This window comes from Nilaparvata lugens, chromosome 3, assembly GCF_014356525.2.
Source record: "Nilaparvata lugens isolate BPH chromosome 3, ASM1435652v1, whole genome shotgun sequence".
Taxonomy (NCBI): domain Eukaryota; kingdom Metazoa; phylum Arthropoda; class Insecta; order Hemiptera; family Delphacidae; genus Nilaparvata; species Nilaparvata lugens.
This window is the reverse complement of record NC_052506.1, coordinates 75,826,991-75,845,047: the sequence shown is the minus strand read 5'-3', so window position 1 is coordinate 75,845,047 and position 18,057 is coordinate 75,826,991. Positions and strand designations below refer to the sequence as shown.

The following is an 18,057-nucleotide window of genomic DNA, read 5'->3' as shown; positions in this document are numbered from 1 at the left end:
ATAGAGGAATCTAAAATGGATGAAAATCGAAGGGTGGGATATGAGACAATTATATTGATGCTATAGTTATTCTCTATCTATTAATTATTGTCCTGGATACAATTGAACTACTGTAAACTCAACGCTTGCTGGATCAATGTCGCAATATAATATCATTGCACAATATTTTGCTGACAACTTGAAGGTAGTGGAATATAAGTATTTTTATACTCTTTTAAGAGTATATTTCTAGTCGGAGAATTTATTTATCATTCGACTAGTATAGCTCACCATTGCGCTTTCTCTAAAATAAGCACGAAGAAAACATTTATAGGATATGGCTAGCAAATTTATTACCTTCCAGTCAAAAGGTGATACAAGAATTACTCGTTGAAACTTTATGCTATTACTAACACATCTTTGAAAGACGTTGATGTACAGATAATCTCAAATACTTTACAAGCTTTTAAATCTTGCAACCATACAATATGTGATATACCATTACAGGGTTATTATGAAATCTAAATGATGGACTCATGAAAAAATAATATTTTCTATAGTACCTAAAAAGAACAATCTTCATATCAATGAAAAGAGAAAACTCTCAATTTTCCATTCAAGGAATAAATCATCTTAGATCCCTATTATACTGAGCCGTTCCCTCCGTCACTGTGCTCTTTTGATGAAGTAGGGCAGCCATTTTCTTGATAACATCTCCGGCGACCACACCATTAGCCAAAAAGTGACTGCTCTCGTCTAAAAACATTGCCCAGTGAGGGATTGAGTGAGCAAATGCCTGCGTGACCTTGCTGCCTAGTGCAATAGAGATTTTTAGAAAAACTTTAAAAGTTTCTCTTTCTATTGATATAAATATTGTTCATTTTACTAGTACCTACTCTGGTTGATATTAATTTTTTTTAAATGGATTATTTAACAAAATTTGTTCATCATTTAGAATAACTGTGTTATGTATATTGACGATAATGTAAAAAACAGCTAAAAATAGCAATACTATGTATTGCTATATAAAAACAGCCAAAGTGTGGCACACACCGTTCACTCTTTGAAAGCATCACAACAATTAAATGTGCCATATATCACACTCTATCAGTAAGTTCTTGATAATATCTCACGACGAATGAAACTCTGACTTTATATTGACACAATTCAATGCTTCAATAATTATTCAACTTATATTATCAGCACCAACAACTGCTAAAAAAGCAATAGTTGTAGGAGCAGTAGCCTGAGCCTACTCAATGTGATTAATTTCAAAATGTTTCTTTTCGCTTCTTTCTGGACACATCTTTGAATGATAATTATACGCTCCAACATAACCCTTGCGCACAACACGGTGATTCGCATCATGGTGACGTCGACGATTCTGTAACCATTCAACCATGGCATAAATATTCTACCACTCCCGTTGCCTTCATGCGATTCGCAGTGGTGTGCGTGAGGCTGTACGAAGGAAACATTTTGTAAGACATTTACAAAGGATCCCGATTGTGGGACCCTTTCCTTGGACTTAATTCAGGATACAGTATCACAGAAAAATAAATTTTGGAAACATGTTTTTAATACAGGAAATTTATTTTGTCACATTTGAGATTTTAAAATAAAATCTTTTAACTATTCCTTCTTCGATTACATTTCATCATACAAAGGTTTCTGAAACAAAAAGATTACACATTTCTTACTTTACTGAAATCCACATAAAAACGCATTTTCAATACACGCCTTACCATTGAAATGTTATTCAACTTATATAATTAGATCAATCTTAGAGTAAAGGTCATCAATACTTGGCCACATTTCCTATCATGTCATTACAATACCGGTAATGCGCTTCTAAATTCTACTTTTCTTATCAAGATGTCAATATTTTTTCAGATATTGATTGAATATTTTATTATACCCATTTTAAATGATATCTAACGATCAAAATTAATAAATTTTTATTAATTTTTTTCAACCATTAATACATATTTTTATTGGTTATATCATCTGGTTGTCATATTAGGTGCGTATACAGACTTACGCGTCACGAACAAGTGCATTTCGATTCTCATCTGCTGATGCTATGATTATTATATACGGTATGTATCTTACTATTCCTATACAATTACATATAATATCATAGGATCAGCTGATGAAAAGCGAAATGCGCTTGTTCGTACGCACCTTTAGCCCACCGGTACCAGCCCATCAAGTTATTCTCGATCAATAGGTCTAGGGTAAACCAGCCCACGTTGGGACACCAAAATTCAAACAGCTATAACTTGGACAAAAATAGAAAAAAATCTACATTTTTTAATTTTATATTTATTTTATTTGCTTACACTTTCATGCTTGAGTACGGCAACTGCATTGATTATCAATTGATTTTCATATTGCAAAAATAATTTTTGGGGAGTGTCCCAACCTGGGCTTAAGATCGGCCCACGATGGGACATCCCTTGCCCAGGTTGGGATATTGAATTAAAAATAAGCAATCCATTATTTTTGTTAATTTATAACATTTTATTATAATTATTGATAGTATAAATACATTTTTTGAAATTTTTTCTAGTAAAAACTATGACCAAAAGTAATTTGCACAAAGTGTGTTTGAAATGGCTACCTCCGAAGCTACATTACAGGCTATACGGTAATCATATATCATATTTATTTATAATTTATTTCATTGATATGTAGCCTACATTGAGTAAAATAAGATTCAGAAGCAATGCTCATCGTTATAATATGAGCATATATCATGATTGCAGTGTCCCAATTAGGCTGTCCCAAGGTGGGCAGATGGTCATGGCTTTGTTTCAGACAGTATAACTGGATTAAAAATAAGAATACAATAATGTTCTATACTGTATGTCAAAATATCCATAAAATAATACAGAATGCATATTAGCGGTGAGACATACCTTAAATGGTAAATGTTTAAAGTAAAAATTAAAATTCCTCTTCTCAAAAGAAAACTTTGAGGTTACAAAGACATATTTTCAATTTTTTCTTAATAACGGCTGGTGCTACATCTGAAATTATTATGTCTGTAATTAAGGCTATAAACTGCAGATGAAACATCGCAGTTGTTGTCAACCTAACACTCACTAATTTCCCACAACTTGAAGTGTCCCAACGTGGGATTGTCCCAACGTAGACTGGTTTACCCTCTTATCCTTGATCTTAATTGAGATTTTGCACAGGAAGAAGTCATAGGGAAGTCTATAGATAGCTTCCTTGGATCATGCTCCATCAAAATCAACCGTTCGCATCCTGAAATTTTGGTATTCCCAAGGCATCCTTGCAATTTTTCAAATAACGCGAAAATTTGTAGGTAGTGTTTTTGAACTTGATAATTAAGTACCTAATATCTTCTGACAGCTTTCACTAACCATTTCAATTTATGTATTTATTTTACACACACACATAATACAATACTTTGTATAACAATGTACCTTTATACTTATAGTATAATCAGTCATATCTCGAATACGTATTCTCTGAGTGTTAATCTTTGGTGAAAACAGAAATTTTAAACTTAACCCCACTTTGGACTATTTATGTGCCAAAATCAAGGAATTGAAGAAGTTTTGGGCAATTGCCTGTTTCTCTTTCCAAATATCGTGTTTGTGACTGCTCTAATAAATAAATAAATAAATAAATATACTTATTGTTATACTTGACTATGCAAAGAATAGCCTACATCATGCAATAAATATAACAACAATCTGTATAAAATAATTCAGGATTCGTGGTGTAAAAAAGAAGTGAATCGAAAGGTTTTCACAATTATGGTAATCTTTGTACTAGGAAATCCTTCAATCCTTGAGATGGTAAAAAGGTAGCAGGAAAAGTAAAGGGAATGTGGGCGGTATTATAGGATAAAATGTGCGTGTACAATTTTAAATTATATTGTTATTGTATTTTATTCTGTTCCGGCTCACCTTTTATTCTCATTTAAGCTTTAATACATCTCCAACCTCCCTTAACTTTGATCGGTCTTTGCCCCCGGGGACAGTTTGGCCTCTCCTTGAATATGTTGGTTGTTCCGAATCGTTGATCACCAGCAGTTATAACACTGATGAATGCCGCAATCACAAAGAAAACAATCCAAAGGCGCATTGCAAAATTTTATATTGGCTGAAAAAAATAATATTCATGTAGCAGGTTTAGAAATCTTTTTCTAAAAAAATAATAGTCTGAATGATCAAATTCGTATAATTACATGAAGAGTTGTTCAATCAATTGAGTGAGAAGTTAATAAATTTCATACACTTGATAGATTGGGATGATATTGGCCAGAGAACAGCACTGTCAAATATTTTAAACGAGGAGCTTGAAATATGAATAGCTTTATAGTAATTTTACTACTACTCTAGCGACCATATTTTATTTGCATACAGTATCTTTCAATGTCCAAGTAATGCATATAAATGAATGTTATAGTCTTCATGCCAATCTAACGTTTGGTCTATTCTTTACAAATCTGTGATACATTACATTTTGCATCAACATATTTGAATAAATTATGTTCTTATGGCTGCTTAAAAGACATTTTGTTTTATTGTTAGATATATCAGAGATCACTTACACTAGAGTGAATTTACACAGTTTTGCATAGACGAAGGGTTTGGTAGATCTTCTCAGTCAATACCGATGATCCTGGTATTATTGAGGATAGATAGTCTATACCGATAGTTGATGATTTGATTAAGGTATGTTGATAGAGATAGGCCTATAAATGAATTACTAGAAATGACTACCGTAACAAGTTATTATGTAATGGTGAATTGAATAAATGTATAAGTGAGTGATGATTCAAGTCCACTTACGGTTTTTCTGGTAGAATGTTTGGAGCTTTGCTGATGTGATACTCTGTGAAAAGATTTTCTCTCAACTGAAGAGATCCACAATGAGGAAAAACGCCTGCATCCGCTTCTAGTTCGTGGAATCTATTTTAAATGCAACTCCTCATGCTCGTTCAATGCCAATGCCATAAAAAATAGTGATTGAAGGAATGCATAAGAATGAACACATTCATGCCCACATGAGATTGATTGAGAAATGTTCACAAGGAATTCACAGGCTATTGACTGATGAGAACACGGCACGATTCATGAACCGGTTCTTCTTACTGCCTAATTAGAAAGTGCAGATTTCTGCGAGCTTTGTGTTGATGGAAAATAGGGCTATTAACTGAATGTGGTGCTTCTTAATTAGATTTTATGAAATTATTTCAGTTGGTCTATCTCAATAAAATTGACTTAATAAATGTTTCAGCAACCTTTATGAAAGGTAACCTATGTATAAAAGGTTGCTGAAATGTTTATTAAGTTAATTTTATTCAGATAGAACAAAAACCTATATTATAGGTTCACTAGTAGCACGTAATAAGGAATGTTTATATTTTCTGTGCTAGTAGATAGTATAAATTATGAACAATAGATGCTCGTGTAGGCCTACTGTAATCTGCCCATGCATGCAACTTCCATGAACATTATAATATATTTCCATCGCTTATAGAAATGTAGAAGATAACCAAGCATAACTCAAGTAAATCAAACCATTTTGAAAGTTCGATTATAGTCTCAACTTTTCATAAGAAATTCGCAAAATAAATATAATGATAGTGTTATATGATTCCATTATAGCCTATAGACTGCGGTACCCGCTCAAAATAAAATGAAAGCGACATCAAACACATAACTTTCAACATAGAATGTCATTTCCATTATGTTCAATATATAATAGAATATAGTATCACCAAGGGGAAGACATCTTCCTGTTATGTTAGAACCCTGCCGGAGCGTCAATGTGATGAGAATGGATTGCGTCCGAAGGAGAAATCTACTAAATTCCTTAAGGCGTTGAATGAATTATTCAGCTTAGCCTGTGTGTTCTTATTTTTCTCTCTAGCTTTCTCACCAAAAGTTTATTATCAAATTGAAAGACAGTGAGTGTGAATATGGGATCAATAAGTTGCTCTGAATCATTAATCTAAATAAATTATGATAAGCTTAAATATGTAATCTTACTGAACACTACTATTCAATAAAATAAGTGAGACTTTACCTCAAATTTCTATTGGGTAAAGCTACTTTTCTTGACAAGAAGGTTATTTATCTTCTGGTAAAATAAGCTTATCATGGTATAATTATTAGTGAATGCTTTGATAAGGAATCAATTCAATTCATTATTATTTGAGTATTTAGGTCAATATGAGGAAAATGCTATTTTATTGATACCACAATAAGATTTTGAGTTTTGTACTGGCATTAAAAAAAAGAATAACTTTTTATTTAGCGTTATCTCTACTCTGTGGTACCGGCAAGGTAGATTGTAAAATTGAAATTGAAAATCAATCAGTAGTAGTTTTGTTTCCGTTGTTTCTGGATATAAAAATCATCATATTGAAAAATGAAAAACCATTCCAGCCTATATTTATATATTATTTTTATATATTCAAATCATATCTATCCATTCCTTTATTCATAAGAACGGAATAGAAGAGATTTGTTAATTCATTTAAGGTAGGCCTACCGGTATCAATAATTGAATCGTCTGGTTTGGTGAGTGGTCAATTTTTTGATCTGGTGATCAAATCACCAGATAGCACATCATATTAAAAGCACAGGAAATTGGCAGGACGATTTGAGTTGGAGCTCAAGAAAGTGGTTTTTCCAAATATATATACAAAATCAACGTTTTTAATTTTTTTATTGCGTATTTTTTCCATATTTATTAAATCTTTAGTGCCTCGTCGGTTCAGCTGGAGACGCTAAGAAAAATGATTTTTCAACGTCTCAATAGAACAATAGAAATAGCCTACTTTACGTCTGCAGGATTGTACAGTCCCAGTTTTTGTCATATTCTTACACGCATATTGGAAAACCAATACCATATACAAAGAACCAACTGTGAATATTCCATCTATGTTAAATGTATTTGTACTGTTTGCCCGTATGTTATAGGGAGTTGTATGAATTTTAAACTGATTTCTATGTTTGTTTATGTAACGAATTACTCTTTTAATGTAGGTCTGTCTCAGAGTCGGGACATTTAGTTCGATGAAAATTTCTCTACTTGAATAAAGTCGTGGTCTTCCAAGAGCTGCTCTTATAATGTGTTTTTACAAAATAAAAACTTTTTTTAAATGTGTGTCAAAGGCGGCGCCCCAGACCTCTATTACATATTGAAATAATGAGTGGGCGTATGCATAATATACTTTCCTAATTATATCCAATTTTTTTATTTTTTGTATTTTGTAGAAGATGTATATCACATACTTTAGTTTTGAACATAAATATTCTATGTGTTTGTTCCACTTGAGGTGTTGGTCTACTAATATTCCTAGGTATTTCATAGTTTGCACTCTTTCCAGTGATTTTATCTCTTGCTCTTCATTCATAGTATTGGTTTTATTGGTATTCATTCTTAAATCCAGAGATACTGGTGGTTGCCCGGTTATGTTGGGTGAGAAAGTGATATATTTGGTTTTATCGGTATTTAAGGTGAGAATGTGGTCCTGAAGCCATTTTTGCACTATTTTTAAACTGTTGTTTGCATTATTAAAGAGCTCCTCCCAGCTATTTCCACTAAAAACGAGCGTTGTATCATCTGCAAATGACAATGTAGTACAATTTCTGAGATTTAGCTTCAACGGATCGTTAACATAGATTAGGAACAATATTGGGGATAAAGCCGAACCTTGAGGCAAACCAAAATGTGAAGTAGATTGGATATCCGTTTGACCATTTAAAGTTAAATATTGTTTCCTATCTGACAAGTAGCTTGAAAAAAGTTTCTTTACTGAGCCTCCAATTCCAGATTCATCCAGCTTATTCAAAAGTATATTATGTGGAATTGTATCGAAAGCCTTTGATAAATCCATGAAGACGGCTAGAGATTTTTTGTTTTCATTAAAATTGTCATATACTATTTTATTCAAATTAAAGACCGCGTCGTTGGTTGACTTTTTAGCTTGAAACCCATATTGGTTATCACTGATTATATTTTCTTTTTCTAAAAAGCTCATAAATCTCAATTTTAAAATCTTTTCTAGTATTTTGGATAAATTGCTTAAAAGGCTTATTGGTCTGTAATTTTCAGGTTTGCTGAGATCTCCGGATTTAGGTATAGGTATGATTTTTGCTTCTTTAAATTTCTTGGGAAAATATCCACTGCTCATACATTTATTAAATATAAATTCCAAAGGTGCTGTAATAAAGTGTGATATTTGTTTTATAAATGCTCCAGTAAAATTATCGGCTCCAGGTGTTTCTTTATTTTTTAATTGATCAATAATTTTTTGTATTTCGGTGGCGTTAGTAGGACTGAGGAAGATACTTTTATCACATGGGTTAGTTTGAGATTGAGGAATGGGTATATTATTTATGTCATCAGACATTTTCCTGGCAAAAGTCTCACCTACCTCCTCAAAGTATTTGTTAAGTACTTTGGTCTCTATATTGATTGATTTGGTTTTTTTTTTAGTATCTAAGAGCTCGTTGAAATATTGCCAAGTTTTTTTTGGAATTATTTTTGTGTTTGTCAAATTTTTTATTGAAGTAATCGGTTTTGGATTGTTTTATTAAATTATTCAGAATGTTCCTATATGTTTTGTACTGGTTGTTCAATTGAATATTATTTGGCTGCTCTATCAGCTTCTTATGCAGCTTATCTCTTATACGAATAGAATTTACTAAGCTGGGCGAAATCCATTTTTTAAGAGGCCTTTTATTCTTACTTAATTGAATTTTTTTTTGTTCTTTTATGTGTCAAGTAATTTAATTTTTCAACTAAAAGATCCACCATAATGTCTATATTATCGGCACTATATATATCGTACCAGTTTTCTCCTTGTAAATCGCACATAAGTCCACCAAAGTCAATTTTGGTCTTAGTCCATAATTCATTTTCCCTATGGTTCGTTTCCCTATCACTAGCCGCATTTAAATGTAAAGAAATACTATAATGGTCTGTTATATTGGTTTTTGAAATTACGCCTCTCACAACATTATTTTTGTTTTTATTTTCCTTGAAGAATATGTGGTTTAAACAGGATACTACACCATTGAAGATTCTGGTTGGTTTGTTTATATAAGATTTAAAGCCATTAATATGTAAAGTACTCAAGTATTCGTTTGATAAATGGTTATTTGCGAGAATATTAAGATTTATATCACCTAATACAATTATATTAGACATGTCTTTCATTTGATATAGACAGGCATCTAAGCTCGTAATAAATTCGTTAAGATTCAGAGCTGGAGATCGATAAATAGATATTATTATGTATTTAACGTTGTTTATTAAGCATGAAATGCAGATATAGTTTGCTTTTTCGATAACGATGTTTATTGATTCAGTTTTAACACTTTCATCAATAAATAAACATAGCCCATCGCATTTTGAGTATTTACTTTTTCTTTGTATTGCTTTATAGCCCTGCAAATTGTAGTTAAACTGTGTGTCTTCTGTAATCCATGTCTCAGACAGTGCAATAACATGGAATTTGATATTCACATTACCAATATAATGCACCAATTCGTCAAAATTCTTGTTTATGCTTCTTATATTCGTGTGGAAAATATTCAACTCCCCATCATATTGACTCCGCTCTTGAGGCTCAGAGGTAAAAAAATCATCAACTTCAATAGTATTACAATAACCCACAAGTTCATCATCATGTAAATCTGGAATATGAATTGACATTAAGCTGAGAAAACAGTTGCGATGAGAAAAAAAAACTGAGAAAACCTATTTACGAAAAGACGTTGAAGAAAATAATTAAAACTTATTAAGAAAAGAGAAGTAGAAGGATAAAAATTTGATCAGAAAAAATTTTTAAGTAGAAGGTGAGAACTAAACGCCCCCACCAGCCCGCCAGATAATAAAATAAAAGATAGAAATTACTCGAAAAGTTCATGCATTGATAAGATCCGATAGGAAAAGCTAGTTATCTAATCGCTCAAAATTTATAGTCTGCTGCACTCTCCAAGAAGAGAAGTGAAAGAGTATGCCAAAATTCAACCTACTAGGGTGAAATAAATAATTTATAAACAGAAATACAAAAAAACTACTACAATTAACTCATCAAGAAAACTGAAAAGCTGACGAAGATCACTCTCCTCTTAAAACTGAAAGGTTGTCAAATGATATCTCGGATTTCATCCACCCTGTAATTGCAACACACTTCAAGACTCTAGAGAAGAAAAAACAATAAGAAAAAAAAACTCTCTGTATCAATGTAGACAAAACACTCATAGTTGGAGGAAATCCTCATTATATACTGATTGAATTGATAAAACTAATTCTCAGTGATCACTCACTTAACCACTCATCCACTTATCCTCTCAGTGATTACTAATTCATCAGTATAAATCAATTTTGAAACTAATTCGACCGAATTGAATTACTAAAGTAAACTTGAATTAATAAAATAGACTTGGAAACAAAAATTTTGGTAAACTTTAAACACACCTTTCGCACTTCACACTGTAATCGAAAGAAAATATAGATAATATTGAAATTAAAATAATTTGGCAATCATAAATTCAATCATCAACCTACTTCCAAGCTTAATGATGGCTATAATGAATCAAAAACAAGTTCTAAAGTTTCTAGATCGAATAATTTTAGATATTTAAAATAAAATTGCTTCAAAATGGTCAAGAAAACTACAAATAATAATCAAATTAGTACTTTGTAAAAACCTATGTGAATGCGAAATGCGAGATTATGTAACAGCATCTAAGATTATGTAACAGCATACAATTCATACAAAGCAAAAGTTTCTAATAACTTTTCATCACACTTTCCCTTCATATTTTTAACTCCATATTATCTCTTCGTCCGTGTAGTTTTTGTGTGAAACAAAGGAAAATCCTACTGAAGTGAGGGAGGGATTGTTCTGAGGTAACGGGTCAGTCTCTTTTATTCGATTATCATCGGTAGTCGCACATTTTACAAGTTCTTTGAGATCATCCTCACAAGCTATGATGTGAACCGCCGATTTATCCTGCATTCGCAACTTAATATTGCTAGCTCGATCAATCCATAGATATTTATAGCCAAAGTCCCTTTGAAATTTCTTCGACATGTTGAAAAGCGTTCTCCTTCCTGGCGCCAGGGATTGATTGACGTAAATTGGCGAATTCGATTGAAGACCTAAATTAGCAAATGTTAGATTTCTTTTGATTTTAAGCATTTTAAGTAGTTCTTCCTTATCATATCTCCTAACAAATCGTACTATTATGCCGGGAACACGCTCATTAATATTAGTAGCCTATACCTAGGAATTGGCAAACGATGGCAAATGTCTATCATGTCTTCTTTTATATCCATGTTCAGAGCCCTACCCACTTCTATTGTTTTTTGTAAAGTGTCTTCATTTTCGGATACAGGGACGCCATGAATTTCAACAGTGTTGGCCCAAGAATATTGTTGCAAGTCCTCTAATTTGATTGTTAGATCGTTTACTTTGGCTTTCAAAGACTTGTTTTCAGTTTGTAGAGTTTCTATGCTATCATTTTCTTTCTTTGTTAACTCCATCTGTCTATTCAAAATGTCTCTATACTCATCTAATTTTTCATGACAAGTTTCGAGGGACTTACCAAGATCGTCCTCCAGTTTGCGTTGACCATTCAATATTTTATTTTCCAACTGTTTTAACATTTCCTTGAACGTTTTAACGCTGCACGCATCTGAAGCAATTAATATTGAATCCTCACTCTGTTTATCTGTTTTGACTGGAGTTGAGTCCGAAGCACTCCTCTGTAACCTTATTTCATTTAAAAATTCATCACACTTGTAAGGTTTTTTATTGAAAATATCCATATCCGACTCTCTGATGTTAGCACAGTTTCCATGGAAGAACACGTGGCAAATTGAACACTGCAATTTAAATTTTGTCGATGATGAGACTACTTTATTACATTTACCTGGGGCGTTTCGTGTGTCTACTTCGATTGTATCCGCACCGAAACCCCACTTCAGAGATAGAATCATTTGATACTCTTATTTTCCAAGAAGGATTTTGCCTCTTTGTCTAATAAAAATATTCATCATTCTACTCTGGATCCTAAACTAACAAATTTACTATTTTCATTAAGTTGACAATGCGTTGGCAATAAATAAAATACATTGCATCTGATTATGTTTATTGAAAACTTTTCAAGTTTACAAAATAAAAGAATGTTACACAATAAAAAACTTATTACTATCAAACCTATACTCTGAAATATGTTTTCTTTTTGACAAGAACTAATTTTTAAAATAATGAACAAATTTTACTGATTTTCTGAAAATAGATTAGATTAATTAATTTTTACTCACGTGAATTTAGCCTAAGATTCCACTTTTAATTTTAAACACCTTAAAAAATTTAAATTGACACTTTCAAAAGTTACATTAACAAACAAATTTTCTACTTCATGTTTAATTGAACAAATAAATGAAATAATAAGCTACTAATTAAAATTTTACCAATAAATGTGGAGCAACCAAATTTTTTGTTCTAACTCGTGGAATCTCAGGTGAAAAAAGGTACTGAATCAAACAGGATATATTATAACTTCCTTTACCTAGAGCAAATAAATCTCAATGCTACTGAAATCTGAGTTATATAATTCAATGTATCAACCAAATAAAAGTTAAATTTTAAGTTATAATCTGGTTATTTAATTTGTACACTGTCAAAACTTTATAAAAAATTAAATAAACTATTGTTACAATTCAAACGAGTTCATTTATTCAACCTGATTTATTGACATTAAAAGGCGGCAAGTTTAAAATTTTGTTTTGGCGGTAAGATCGACAAGTTTGAACTACAAAATCAATTCTCTCTCAAGTTAACTTGATAATATTTAATGTGACATTTTTCATTATTTTTTCCTAACATTACAAATGCCCGCCTTCAACAATAAAAAAAAAATTTATTTTCAATTTTGAAAAAATTTAAAATTGATTTTTTTTTTATAAGTGTAATTACACAAAGTATAGAAATTCTAAATCAAGATTATTACATCGAATATACTGAAATAATTATTTTTTTTATATAAAAAGCAATTGCATTAAATTCTCATAGCAAAATTTAAGTATGTCAAAAAATATTCAAATGATTATTAATTCATATAAGAAAATTACAAAATTATTTCCGTTACATTTTTATGCATAACAATCTAGAATGTATATTGTCAAAATTTTCATCAAAATGAATACCTTATAGATATAAACATAATGTCAAACTGTAAGAATAAAATTCCATAAGTTAATAATAAATGAATATAGATTATTAGAATACAAAACAAATATAGAATAAATCAATGATGTATAGTGGATATATTCATGTTATAAAAAACATTCTCAAATACTCATACTCAATTATAGTCTATTTACGAAGAATAGTTCAATATATGAAGACACTTTCAATATATTTACGTCGATGAATGTTTTTTGCGATGAAATGTTTTATGTGATGATCAATGATGATGAAGAATGTTTTTATTCCAATGAATGCGAAGATGGTAGCAGTATAGAACTCTAGAAGTTCTTGTAGACCAACTCGTTCTTGAAGTACCATGGAATTGTAGTCATCAGTCATCATTGAAGAATTATAGTCACAAATTGTAGACATCGCAAACATCTCGTTTCATTTTTCTTAGTGCTTCTAAAATTTTTAGGAGTGATTTTTTCTTCTTTTTTATTCTCGAAGATAATATATCAGCATACAGATTTCAGACACATCTTATGCAGTAATAACTTGTAGATATATTGTGAATAACTTGAAGATATTGTAGATTTCAGTCATGATTTTTTTTTTTTTTTTTTTTTTTTTTTACAGCATCGATGAGAAAGTTCATTTGATAGAAGTTCTTGTAGAAATAACTATTTTATTCGATAGTTATTACGAGTTTTGAAGATCAATTTGACATTTTGTAAAGCAGGAACATTGTTTACAAAAATCCATTAGACTTGGTTTTATGCGAATCTCGAAGATCAATTTTAACAATTTTTTACAACTGGAACATTTTTGGATTTAGACGAAGATGAAAGTTCATTTGCAGGCACATTCGTAGATACATCTCGTTATTTTTTAATCACTCATTTCCTTTACTTCTCACTTTTACATGTCCATACTCGTTTAGATAGCACTTTTATTTGTAGTTGTAGTTGCATTATGTGCAAGTGGAAAATTTTGAAAGGATTAACTTAAGGAACGGAGTGAGTTGCTAGAAAGGATTCACTGTTGCCAACATCTAGAAAGGAATAGCTTTTTTAAGGTAAGGTAAATTTTAGGTAAAGGTTTCTTGCAATGCAAAATCTTGAAGTTCTTGTGACTATAATTTCTGGAACACCCTCTATGTGGAATGACATCTTTACGCTGTGGAATGGAGTTAGGCCACATCTCAGCTTGAAGTTCTGCGACGAAGTTCCATACCACTACCATTTTATTTTCAGCAATTTCGTTGTCGTAGAATATTGAAGATTCGAAGATATCATTCACATTTGTATTATACGTTGCAGTGTTATTCGATGCACTAGTAGTCACTTTCACGTCAAGAATGTATGAGCATTTAAGAATAAAAAATTATTATTTAAATTTTTAATAAGAATAAAAAATATATATATATTTTAAAGATAAGTTTTAGAATTGACTATTACTCAAAAATATAGTTAAGTTGATAAATCGTCAGTCATATTTCAAACAAAATGAATCATGAATATTGTAAGTTCATGAATTTATCCACAAATTTCAAGTAAATCATAAAATAAAATATTGACAGAAGAGTTATACTAAATATTTAGATAGGATATTAGTGATCAATAGCATATGAATCAATTTTAATTAAACAATATTATTATTTCAAGTACGTACACATTATTATTACTGAATACAAGTGAATATAGAATAAATATATCAATTAACAACAATATTATATTATTTATTCCTTTATTTAAATCGTTTCAATGGTTTTCAGCAATTTATTTTCAATTAATTTGAACATTCATTATTTTATTAATCATTAATGTCAATCATTTGTTTATGAATTTACTATAAAAGTAGGAATTTAAACACAATGAAATTTAAATATTACTTATAAATTTTCCAAAACTTTCAAAATACGTTTCATCAAGTCATTTAAATCATTGTATTACCAACACAAGCTACATGGTCATTCATAAGCACAAATTACATTACACAAAATTTATGAGCATCCCTTAAGACTTCAAGGTCAGGATTTCTTACTCAAACAAAATACAATTATAAATCAATAATTACTAATACTAATACATACCAACAAGAATACTAAACAACAGTACCAATACAATAGATTTCATGACTCAATAAAATTTGTTTGAATTACATTATTATTTTAAACAAAGTTTCATTTTCTACAGTTGATTTAACAAAGTGTTATAGTATTCAATTGCATATTTTTTATTTTAGAATGATTCTCAAGCCATTGATCACGTAAGTTTAGAAAAATTAATCATCTTTATGGTAAAAACGCTTCATCATAAACTTATTTACTTTCAAAATTTTTCCAGTTTTTATTTCTTCAAGTTCATAACAACCCTTTCTTAAATCTTTTACTACAACATACGGTCCCTTATATTTTGCACACAGTTTCGCAGATATTTTCTTCAATTTGTTAGATAGAATGTAATTTTTTATCAAGACTTGATCACCTACATTGATTTTACATGGATTTTTATTTCTCATATTCTGTTTAAATCTTCTGATTACTCCTTTATTTTTTATATTAATTAATACTCTTCTATTTCTAAGTTCTTCGGGTTCTAGTTCAAATTTATTATCAGGAGGAAATCTAATACTTTTGAAAACTAAATGACCTAATTTTTTATTCATCATCATCTCTACTGGAATCTGTCCTGTTGTTTCATGAAAGTTACAGTTAATGATGTATTCTGCCTTATCAAGATGTTTGTACCAAGTATTATGCTTCTCCTTTGGAACATAGGTGCGTAAGATCCTGTTTACTTCCTTTAACGGCCGCTCACTCAGATTAGCTTGAGGATGGTACATAGAAATGTAGTAAGGTTTGATTCCCAGACGCTCCATTTCTGACTTCCATATTCTACTTTGAAAACAGGTACCGTTGTCACTGATGATGTATTCAAATTTACCAAATTCTTTTATGTATTCTTCTACTTTTTTAATTAAAGTCTTACTATTTGCTCTTACTAACGGATATAATTTTACATGCTTTGTGAACCCATCTAATATTATACACATCCATTTATATCGACCTCCTGGTAATTCACCATATACATCTATAAATATTTTGCTATTCTTTTTCTCAGAAATGATAGTGTGCATATCGAGTAACTTTTTCTCATTTGAAGTTTTTACCAACTGACAATACTTACAATACTTAATAGTTTTCGTTACCATTTTATAGCAATCTTTAATATAAAATGTTTCTTGCAAAAATCTACAAACTTTAGAAATACCTACATGACCTTGTCTATAATGTGTTTCCATAATTAAATCTTCATAAAGTGCAGAAGGCACACACAATTTCCAATAATTATTTTTAGTAGTTTTTCTACAGAACAATAAGTCTTCATGGACAGTGAAGTATTTACAAATTTGAACGTTACCCATTTCTACTTTATCTTTTATCTTATTTATCCATAGATCAGTATGCTGTGTATTTTTTATTTTCTTAATTATTTCATTCATGGGCTTATCACTTTTAATAATATTAAAAACTTTATATTCATTTGAATTACGTACCTCTAAATTTCCCTCAAAGTCGGTTCTTGAAATTATATCAGCTACAATGTTTTCTTTACCTGGGATATATTCCCATTCAATATTATAATTTTGCAATGCTAAAATCCATCTGCCCATTCTACTGTGTCCTACTTTACATTTTTTCATAAAGGTTAATGCTTTATGGTCTGTTCTTACTATTATTTTACGATCTCCAAAGTAATTCTGAAATTTTTGCAAACCAAACAATACTGATAAACACTCCTTTTCACAAATAGAATAATTTAATTCACTCTTATTTAAACTCCTGCTAGCATAGGCTATCACTTCATGTTCCTTCTCATTATTTTCTTGGAATAATTCCACACCGATACCTATATCGCTACAGTCAGTACTCATAATAAATTCTCTATTGTAATCAGGATGTCTGAGCATTACACAATCAATGAATTTTTCTTTTATTTCATTAAATACTTTTCTTTCCTTATCAGTCCAAATAAATTTTTTATTTTTATTCAATAGATGCTTAAATTCAGCTGTTAAGTACGAATAGTTCTTTTGAAATTTTCTATAATAATTACAAAATCCAAGAAAAGATTGAAGTTGTTTTAAATTACTGGGTTCTGGAAAATCTTTAATTACTCTTAACTTGTCTTGATCCGGTTCAATTCCTTCCTTACTTATTACATATCCTAAATATTTTATTTTATCTGCAATTAACTTAGATTTAGCCAACTTTAACGTTAAATTACCTTCTTTTAATCTTTTAAATAAGAGATCAAGTCTTTGAATATGTTCCTCAAGTGTTTTACTACAAATAGCTAAGTCGTCGACATAGGCGATAATGAATTGACAAACATCTTCTCCTAATATTTTATACAAACATTTTATGAATTCAGATGAGCTGATATTGAGTCCAAATGGAAGATGCGTGTATTGATATACTTGTCCAAATACGTTAAATGCTACAAATTTTTTACTGTCTTCATCTAATTTTACCTGATTAAAACCTTGAGTTAGATCTAAACTTGTTATATAATTACATTGGTTGAATCTTATTAATAAGCTATCAATCGGTTCTGGCTCAGTGTAATCTCTCAATATGAATTTATTTACTTCCCTACCGTCTAAGCACAATCTGATACTATTATTCGGTTTTTTAACTACAACCATTGGATTAGTGTATTCAGAACAGCCTGGTTCAATGATTTTTTGAGATAACATTTTGTTGAGCTCTTCCCTTACTGCATCTCTTTGATTATAAGGAATAGGATAACTTTTCTTGATTAATTTTATATCATCTTTCATTCTTAACTTACAAACGTATCCTTTAG

The 18,057-nt window shown here is 30.4% G+C and overlaps 1 long non-coding RNA gene across 1 annotated transcript; it reads right to left on the bottom strand.

Annotated features, from left to right (window-relative positions):
- Positions 1-1,551: 1,551 nt before the first annotated feature.
- Positions 1,552-5,130, bottom strand: LOC111060807. The gene is made up of 3 exons (XR_002606699.2): positions 4,812-5,130; positions 3,924-4,119; positions 1,552-1,650 (listed from the first exon to the last, which is right to left on the bottom strand). It is a non-coding gene; the product is annotated as an uncharacterized LOC111060807 (long non-coding RNA).
- Positions 5,131-18,057: the final 12,927 nt, after the last annotated feature.